This window comes from Bombus affinis, unplaced genomic scaffold (genome assembly GCF_024516045.1).
Source record: "Bombus affinis isolate iyBomAffi1 unplaced genomic scaffold, iyBomAffi1.2 ctg00000546.1, whole genome shotgun sequence".
Taxonomy (NCBI): Eukaryota; Metazoa; Arthropoda; class Insecta; order Hymenoptera; family Apidae; genus Bombus; species Bombus affinis.
Window position 1 is genome coordinate 13510 of NW_026109178.1, and position 7709 is coordinate 21218.

The 7709-nt window shown below is 42.4% G+C and overlaps 1 long non-coding RNA gene across 1 annotated transcript; it reads left to right on the forward strand.

The window, feature by feature from the left end:
- The first annotated feature begins 442 nt into the window (after positions 1-442).
- Positions 443-7434, forward strand: LOC126928100 (uncharacterized). Its single transcript, XR_007716296.1, has 2 exons — positions 443-601; positions 7356-7434. It is a non-coding gene; the product is annotated as an uncharacterized LOC126928100 (long non-coding RNA).
- Positions 7435-7709: the final 275 nt, after the last annotated feature.

Here is a 7709-nt window from a genome sequence, read left to right on the forward strand (position 1 = left end):
ACAAACCAACGGTTTGGTTCATACGGACATTGAAATATTCGCACCACCCCGAGGAGCCAGAAGTCTTTATCGAATTGCCTACTGACAAGTGTTTACAATTTACCAATGGTTTCACATAAGTAGTACTATTTGCACATAGTAAAGTGCAATGTGATGTCAGAAATGCCTGACAAAATTAGGTAATAACACGAAATATATGCAAGGCAATATAAGGTATATGTAGAGCTTGGAAATTGTGATCGTTGCTCGCTCGCTCCGCTCGCTCGTAAAGATTTAGTCCAACCTCACATCCGATCCGACACGTTCGCAAATTTGAAATAAGTCGCCACCATATCGAATAATGAACGCAAGATGAATTGGTTTTAGGTTAGGCTAAAGTTTTCGAGCGTGCACGGCGAGCGAGGGACGCGGAAAGTTGTGTCACAATCCAACGGTTTGGCACATGGGTACATTGAAATATTCGCACCAGCCCGAGGAGCCGGACGTCTTTATCCTATTGCCTACTGACAAATGTTTACAGTTTACCAATAGTTTCTCATAAATAGTACTATTTCCACATAGTACAGTGCAATGTGATGTCCGAAATGGCTGACAAAATTAGGTACTAACACGAAATATGTGCAAGGCAATATAAGGTATATGTATAGCTTGGAAATTGTGATCGTTGCTCGCTCGCTCCGCTCGCTCGTAAAGATTTAGTCCAACCTCACATCCGATCCGACACGTTCGCAAATTTGAAATAAGTCGCCACTATATCGAATAATGAACGCAAGATGAATTGGTTTTAGGTTAGGCTAAAGTTTTCGAGCGTGCACGGCGAGGGACGCGGAAAGTTGTGTCACAATCCAACGGTTTGGCACATGGGTACATTGAAATATTCGCACCAGCCCGAGGAGCCGGAAGTCTTTATCCTATTGCCTACTGACAAATGTTTACAGTTTACCAACAGTTTCACATAAGTAGTACTATTTGCACATAGTAAAGTGCAATGTGATGTCAGAAATGGCTGACAAAATTAGGTAATAACACGAAATATATGCAAGGCAATATAAGGTATATGTATAGCTTGGAAATTGTGATCGTTGCTCGCTCGCTCCGCTCGCTCGTAAAACTTTAGTCCAACCTCACATCCTATCAGACACGTTCGCAAATGTGAAATAAGTCGCCACCATATTGAATAATGAACGCAAGATGGATTTGTTTTAGGTTAGGCTTTAGTTTTCGAGCGAGCGCAGCGAGCGAGGGACGCGTAAAGGTGTATCACAAACCAACGGTTAGGCACATACGGACATTGGAATATTCGCACCAGCCCGAGGAACCAGAAGTCTTTATCGAATTGCCTACTGACAAATGTTTACAGTTTACCAATAGTTTCACATAAATAGTACTATTTGCACATAGTAAAGTGCAATGTGATGTCAGAAATGCCTGACAAAATTCGGTAATAACACGAAATATATGCAAGGCAATATAAGGTATATGTATAGCTTGGAAATTGTGATCGTTGCTCGCTCGCTCCGCTCGCTCGTAAAGATTTAGTCCAACCTCAGATCCGATCCGACACGTTCGCAAATTTGAAATAAGTCGCCACCATATCGAATAATGAACGCAAGATGAATTGTTTTTAGGTTAGGCTAAAGTTTTCGAGCGTGCACGGCGAGCGAGGGACGCGGAAAGTTGTGTCACAATCCAACGGTTTGGCACATGGGTACATTGAAATATTCGCACCAGCCCGAGGAGCCGGAAGTCTTTATCCTATTGCCTACTGACAAATGTTTACAGTTTACCAATAGTTTCACATAAATAGTACAATTTCCACATACTACAGAGCAATGTGATGTCAGAAATGGCTGACAAAATTAGGTAATAACACGGAATATATGCAAGGCAATATAAGGTATATGTATAGCTTGGAAATTGTGATCGTTGCTCGCTCGCTCCGCTCGCTCGTAAATATTTATTCCATCCTCACACCCGATCCGACACGTTCACAAATTCGAAATATGTCGCCCCCAAATCGAATAATGAGCTCAAGATGGATTGGTATTAGGTTAGGCTATAGTTTTCGAGCGAGCGCAGCGAGCGAGGGACGCGTAAAGGTTTATCACAAACCAACGGTTTGGTTCATACGGACATTGAAATATTCGCACCACCCCGAGGAGCCAGAAGTCTTTATCGAATTGCCTACTGACAAGTGTTTACAATTTACCAATGGTTTCACATAAGTAGTACTATTTGCACATAGTAAAGTGCAATGTGATGTCAGAAATGCCTGACAAAATTAGGTAATAACACGAAATATATGCAAGGCAATATAAGGTATATGTAGAGCTTGGAAATTGTGATCGTAGCTCGCTCGCTCCGCTCGCTCGTAAAGATTTAGTCCAACCTCAGATCCGATCCGACACGTTCGCAAATTTGAAATAAGTCGCCACCATATCGAATAATGAACGCAAGATGAATTAGTTTTAGGTTAGGCTAAAGTTTTCGAGCGTGCACGGCGAGCGAGGGACGCGGAAAGTTGTGTCACAATCCAACGGCTTGGCACATGGGTACATTGAAATATTCGCACCAGCCCGAGGAGCCGGAAGTCTTTATCCTATTGCCTACTGACAAATGTTTACAGTTTACCAATAGTTTCACATAAGTAGTACTATTTGCACATAGTAAAGTGCAATGTGATGTCAGAAATGGCTGACAAAATTAGGTAATAACACGAAATATATGCAAGGGAATATAAGGTATATGTATAGCTTGGAAATTGTGATCGTTGCTCGCTCGCTCCGCTTGCTCGTAAAACTTTAGTCCAACCTCACATCCTATCAGACACGTTCGCAAATGTGAAATATGTCGCCACCATATCGAATAATGAACGCAAGATGGATTGGTTATAGGTTAGGCTTTAGTTTTCGAGCGAGCGCAGCGAGCGAGGGACGCGTAAAGGTTTATCACAAACCAACGGTTTGGTTCATACGGACATTGAAATATTCGCACCACCCCGAGGAGCCAGAAGTCTTTATCGAATTGCCTACTGACAAGTGTTTACAATTTACCAATGGTTTCACATAAGTAGTACTATTTGCACATAGTAAAGTGCAATGTGATGTCAGAAATGCCTGACAAAATTAGGTAATAACACGAAATATATGCAAGGCAATATAAGGTATATGTAGAGCTTGGAAATTGTGATCGTTGCTCGCTCGCTCCGCTCGCTCGTAAAGATTTAGTCCAACCTCACATCCGATCCGACACGTTCGCAAATTTGAAATAAGTCGCCACCATATCGAATAATGAACGCAAGATGAATTGGTTTTAGGTTAGGCTAAAGTTTTCGAGCGTGCACGGCGAGCGAGGGACGCGGAAAGTTGTGTCACAATCCAACGGTTTGGCACATGGGTACATTGAAATATTCGCACCAGCCCGATGAGCCGGACCGTCTTTATCCTATTGCCTACTGACAAATGTTTACAGTTTACCAATAGTTTCTCATAAATAGTACTATTTCCACATAGTACAGTGCAATGTGATGTCCGAAATGGCTGACAAAATTAGGTACTAACACGAAATATGTGCAAGGCAATATAAGGTATATGTATAGCTTGGAAATTGTGATCGTTGCTCGCTCGCTCCGCTCGCTCGTAAAGATTTAGTCCAACCTCACATCCGATCCGACACGTTCGCAAATTTGAAATAAGTCGCCACCATATCGAATAATGAACGCAAGATGAATTGGTTTTAGGTTAGGCTAAAGTTTTCGAGCGTGCACGGGCGAGCGAGGGACGCGGAAAGTTGTGTCACAATCCAACGGTTTGGCACATGGGTACATTGAAATATTCGCACCAGCCCGATGAGCCGGACGTCTTTATCCTATTGCCTACTGACAAATGTTTACAGTTTACCAATAGTTTCTCATAAATAGTACTATTTCCACATAGTACAGTGCAATGTGATGTCGAAATGGCTGACAAAATTAGGTACTAACACGAAATATGTGCAAGGCAATATAAGGTATATGTATAGCCTTGGAAATTGTGATCGTGCTCGCTCGCTCCGCTCGCTCGTAAAGATTTAGTCCAACCTCACATCCGATCCGACACGTTCGCAAATTTGAAATAAGTCGCCACTATATCGAATAATGAACGCAAGATGAATTGGTTTTAGGTTAGGCTAAAGTTTTCGAGCGTGCACGGCGAGCGAGGGACGCGGAAAGTTGTGTCACAATCCAACGGTTTGGCACATGGGTACATTGAAATATTCGCACCAGCCCGAGGAGCCGGAAGTCTTTATCCTATTGCCTACTGACAAATGTTTACAGTTTACCAACAGTTTCACATAAGTAGTACTATTTGCACATAGTAAAGTGCAATGTGATGTCAGAAGTGGCTGACAAAATTAGGTAATAACACGAAATATATGCAAGGCAATATAAGGTATATGTATAGCTTGGAAATTGTGATCGTTGCTCGCTCGCTCCGCTCGCTCGTAAAAACTTTAGTCCAACCTCACATCCTATCAGACACGTTCGCAAATGTGAAATAAGTCGCCACCATATTGAATAATGAACGCAAGATGGATTTGTTTTAGGTTAGGCTTTAGTTTTCGAGCGAGCGCAGCGAGCGAGGGACGCGTAAAGGTGTATCACAAACCAACGGTTAGGCACATACGGACATTGGAATATTCGCACCAGCCCGAGGAACCAGAAGTCTTTATCGAATTGCCCTACTGACAAATGTTTACAGTTTACCAATAGTTTCACATAAATAGTACTATTTGCACATAGTAAAGTGCAATGTGATGTCAGAAATGGCTGACAAAATTAGGTAATAACACGAAATATATGCAAGGCAATATAAGGTATATGTATAGCTTGGAAATTGTGATCGTTGCTCGCTCGCTCCGCTCGCTCGTAAAGATTTAGTCCAACCTCACATCCGATCCGACACGTTCGCAAATTTGAAATAAGTCGCCACTATATCGAATAATGAACGCAAGATGAATTGGTTTTAGGTTAGGCTAAAGTTTTCGAGCGTGCACGGCGAGCGAGGGGACGCGGAAAGTTGTGTCACAATCCAACGGTTTGGCACATGGGTACATTGAAATATTCGCACCAGCCCGAGGAGCCGGAAGTCTTTATCCTATTGCCTACTGACAAATGTTTACAGTTTACCAATAGTTTCACATAAGTAGTACTATTTGCACATAGTAAAGTGCAATGTGATGTCAGAAATGGCTGACAAAATTAGGTAATAACACGAAATATATGCAAGGCAATATAAGGTATATGTATAGCTTGGAAATTGTGATCGTTGCTAGCTCGCGCCGCTCGCTCGTAAATATTTAGTCCATCCTCATACCCGATCCGACACGTTCGCAAATTCGAAATACGTCGCCGCTAAATCGAATAATGAACGCAAGATGGATTGGTATTAGGTTAGGCTATAATTTTCGAGCGAGCACGGCGAGCGAGGGACGCGGAAAGTTGTGTCACAATCCAACGGTATGGCACATGGGGCATTGAAATATTCACACCAGCCCGAGGAGCCGGAAGTCTCTATCCTATTGCCTACTGACAAATGTTTACAGTTTACCAATAGTTTCACATAAATAGTACAATTTCCACATACTAAAGAGCAATGTGATGTCCGAAATGGCTGACAAAATTAGGTAATAACACGAAATATATGCAAGGCAATATAAGGTATATGTATAGCTTGGAAATTGTGATCGCTGCTCGCTCGCTCCGCTCGCTCGTAAAAATCTAGTCCAACCCTCACAACCGATCCGACACGTTCGCAAATTTGAAATAAGTCGCCACCATATCGAATAATGAACGCAAGATGAATTGTTTTTAAGTTAGGCTAAAGTTTTCGAGCGTGCACGGCGAGCGAGGGACGCGGAAAGTTGTATCACAAACCAACGGTTTGGCATATACGGACATTGAAATATTCGCACCAGCCCGAGGAGCCAGAAGTCTCTATCCTATTGCCTACTGACAAATGTTTACAGTTTACCAATAGTTTCACATAAATAGTACTATTTCCACATAGTACAGTGCAATGTGATGTCCGAAATGGCTGACAAAATTAGGTACTAACACGAAATATGTGCAAGGCAATATAAGGTATATGTATAGCTTGGAAATTGTGATCGCTGCTCGCTCGCTCCGCTCGCTCGTAAAAATCTAGTCCAACCTCACAACCGATCCGACACGTTCGCAAATTTGAAATATGTCGCCACCATATCGAATAATGAACGCAAGATGGATTGGTTATAGGTTAGGCTTTAGTTTTCGGAGCGAGCGCAGAGAGCGAGGGACGCGTAAAGGTGTATCACAAACCAACGGTTTGGCACATACGGACATTGAAATATTCGCACCACCCCGAGGAGCCAGAAGTCTTTATCGAATTGCCTACTGACAAATGTTTACAGTTTACCAATAGTTTTACATAAGTAGTACTATTTGCACATAGTAAAGTGCAATGTGATGTCAGAAATGGCTGACAAAATTAGGTAATAACACGAAATATATGCAAGGCAATATAAGGTATATGTATAGCTTGGAAATTGTGATTCGTTGCTCGCTCGCTCCGCTCGCTCGTAAAGATTTAGTCCAACCTCAGATCCGATCCGACACGTTCGCAAATTTGAAATAAGTCGCCACCATATCGAATAATGAACGCAAGATGAATTGTTTTTAGGTTGGGCTAAAGTTTTCGAGCGTGCACGGCGAGCGAGGACGCGGACAGTTGTGTCACAATCCAACGGTTTGGCACATGGGTACATTGAGATATTCGCACTAGCCCGAGGAGCCGGAAGTCTTAATCCTATTGCCTACTGACAAATGTTTACAGTTTACCAATAGTTTCACATAAATAGTACTATTTGCACATAGTAAAGTGCAATGTGATGTCAGAAATGCCTGACAAAATTAGGTAATAACACGAAATATATGCAAGGCAATATAAGGTATATGTAGAGCTTGGAAATTGTGATCGTTGCTCGCTCGCTCCGCTCGCTCGTAAAGATTTAGTCCAACCTCAGATCCGATCCGACACGTTCGCAAATTTGAAATAAGTCGCCACCCATATCGAATAATGAACGCAAGATGAATTAGTTTTAGGTTAGGCTAAAGTTTTCGAGCGTGCACGGCGAGCGAGGGACGCGGAAAGTTGTGTCACAATCCAACGGTTTGGCACATGGGTACATTGAAATATTCGCACCAGCCCGAGGAGCCGGAAGTCTTTATCCTATTGCCTACTGACAAATGTTTACAGTTTACCAATAGTTTCACATAAGTAGTACTATTTGCACGTAGTAAAGTGCAATGTGATGTCAGAAATGGCTGACAAAATTAGGTAATAACACGAAATATATGCAAGGGAATATAAGGTATATGTATAGCTTGGAAATTGTGATCGTTGCTCGCTCGCTCCGCTCGCTCGTAAAGATTTAGTCCAACCTCACATCCGATCCGACACGTTCGCAAATTTGAAATAAGTCGCCACCATATCGGAATAATGAACGCAAGATGAATTGGTTTTAGGTTAGGCTAAAGTTTTCGAGCGTGCACGGCGAGCGAGGGACGCGGAAAGTTGTGTCACAATCCAACGGTTTGGCACATGGTACATTGAAATATTCGCACCAGCCCGAGGAGCCGGAAGTCTTTATCCTATTGCCTACTGACAAATGTTTACAGTTTACCAATAGTT